Source organism: Elephantulus edwardii, unplaced genomic scaffold (genome assembly GCF_000299155.1).
Source record: "Elephantulus edwardii isolate Elephantulus edwardi_28Jun2011 unplaced genomic scaffold, EleEdw1.0 scaffold00086, whole genome shotgun sequence".
In the NCBI taxonomy this organism is placed as follows: domain Eukaryota; kingdom Metazoa; phylum Chordata; class Mammalia; order Macroscelidea; family Macroscelididae; genus Elephantulus; species Elephantulus edwardii.
Window position 1 is genome coordinate 12,102,130 of NW_006399836.1, and position 2,596 is coordinate 12,104,725.

The 2,596-nt window shown below is 41.8% G+C and overlaps 1 protein-coding gene across 1 annotated transcript in view; it reads left to right on the forward strand.

The window, feature by feature from the left end:
* The window catches only part of RBFOX2 (RNA binding protein, fox-1 homolog (C. elegans) 2), a 379,765-nt gene that overhangs the window by 339,553 nt on the left and 37,616 nt on the right, over window positions 1–2,596 (forward strand). The window lies entirely within an intron of this gene.

A 2,596-nucleotide genomic window follows, 5' to 3' on the forward strand; every position in this document is an offset into this window, starting at 1 on the left:
TGTGTCTCTTATAAAATGTATTTGCAATGAATAAGTCATTGATTTTACAAAATTCAATCATTCTATCTCCAGCCTCATTCCTGTCACCAAGCCCATGCCTTCCGACAACCGATTCTTCTTCACTATTCCCAACTTTTGCAGTCCAGTCACCCATTATTATCAATGCATCTTGATTAGAGATTGAAAACCTTACCTTTTCCGAGAACATGGCTTCGCAGCTCTTCCCTTCTCTGCTGTTTTTATGTCTTGTGCACCGTTGCACATTTAGGCCGATTGCAGAGGCTGAACAGGCTGCAATAAAACACTGTGATTGACACTGGAGAAACTGTTATTCATTTGGAGTTGACGACTCCTGATGATCTTCTCTGTTGTGAAGTCTTACATAAAATGGTCGTCGATATCTCTGAGCCTAAAGTATCTCTGATTGACTTTCTTTTAGCCAGAACCCTGGGTCAGGAACCTGTTTAGGGACCTGGTCCTGTTTCAGAGATTATAAGAACAGCAAGTTCCACTCTTGTCTAAAATGGATGTTGGTTTAATCTGTTCTGTGAGCCTTCCAGTTTGCCATGTTGTTGTTATGTGCCATCAAGTCACTTGTGACTCATAGCGACCCTATGTACAACAGCCCTATACCCTGCTCTTTCCTGTGCCAGTCTCACTGTCTCCGACACACCAACCCCCGTTACCCCAGTCACTAAAACAGTCCATCTCATCAAGGGTCTTCCTCTCCTGCACTGCATGCATTTCATAAATAATAATAAAACCTAACGGTTTTTAATTGCTAGATGAAATCTTCAAAATAAATGTCATTTTGCATATCCAGAATATATTACACCTGTTAGATCTTTGTCAGGAATGTTTCTCACATAGCACCTTTTTTAATGATGAAGGGGGAAATGAGGTGAACACAAGTCTAGGATGCCACAGAAAAAAAAAAATCCATGACTAAAAAGTGCATATTCATGCATATTTATAAAGGTAAAGATCAGCATGTCTACCATTTATGGTTTGTCGGATTAGTCAAGGCCTCCCAAAGACTTTTGCAACTAGTTAGTTTCTGATGTGAAATACAAGTCTGCTCTGGACTGCAGAAGGAGGCACGCCCCTGTGCTAAAGTTAGCCAGAATGGCATCATTTATTTAGAGTAAGATGTTTCTCCAGATTTCACACAAACTTCTCATTATCACTAGATGGCTCTGCTTCTTAGATAATAAATACCCTTTTATATGTTGGCAATAAAGTAGTAATAAACTTAGGCATTCATAGAGTCGTTGTTATGTGCCGTCGAGTCGCCTCCCGCTCATAGTGGCCCTGTGTACAAAAGCCCTAAACCCTGCTCGGTCTTGTGCCAATCACACTGTCTCCGACACACCTAACCCCATTACCTCTGTCACTGAATCAGTCCATCTCATTGAAGGTCTTCCTTTCTTGCACTTTCCCTCCACCCTCCCAAGTATGATGTCCCTTTCCTAGGACTGATCTCCCTTGCTTCATGTCCAAAGTATGTCAAGACGAAGCCTCAGAATCCTTCCCTCCAAGGAGTAGCCTGATTTCACCTTCTCTAGGATGAACCTGTTTGTTCTCCTAGCAGTCTGTGGTATATTCAATACTCTTCTCCAGCACCACAGCTCAAAGGCATCAATTCTCTATCATCCCTAGCAATTGTCCCGCTTTCTGAGGCATAGCAAGTAATTGCAAAGACTATGGCCTGGGTCAGGTGCACTTTAGTCTCCAGACTGACACCATTGTTCTTAAGTACTTTGGAGAGTTCTCTGACAGCTGACTTTCCCAATGTAATTTGTCTTTTAATTTCCTGGCTGCTGATACCGAGGGTTGATTGTGGAGCCAAGCAAACTAAAGCTGTTAACAATCCCAATCTCTTCACCATCTCTCACGAATTCACAAAGTATAGCATAAACAAAAATTTTCCCTTCATTTCTTAGAGAACGCCTAAGATGATAGATGAGAAACATAGTTATTTCTAAAATTAGGTAGAACATTTTCAAAACAGAAAGGTATTACAAATAGCTTCAGTAAGAGTCTAAGAATAAACGGACTGTGTTTATATTCTCAGTTACCCTAATATATTTCCTTAACTAGGGTAGTAGGGCGAGGTGTGTCAGAGTCAGTGAGACTCGCTCAGGATATGGCAGGAGTCAGAGCTGTTGTAGTCTCAGGCAACTCAGTGATGGCACATAAAAATAGTGACCATAGGCACATCTTAAGGATACACATTTGTATCCTTGGTTCCCATTTTGCTAACGTAGTATTTGTCCCCTCCACCTTCCCCCCCCAAAAAATACCAAACCCGCTGCCATCAAAGCAATTCCAATTCGTGACTCTCCCACCCACCCAAGATCAGTTTTATAATACTAGAACTTTGTAGGAGAAGACTGCCTCCTCTGCAGTCACACAGGAGTTGATTGCCCATCTTTCTCCCATGGAGCAGCTGGTAGATTTGAACCTTGTGCCTTTGGGTTGGCAGTACACATCCTTGCCACTATGCCACCAGAGCTCCGTTTTGTTTGTGGATGATCACATTCTGAAAATGGATGACATCTTTAGATTTGGTTTCTTTTTTAGTACATTTTGAAGA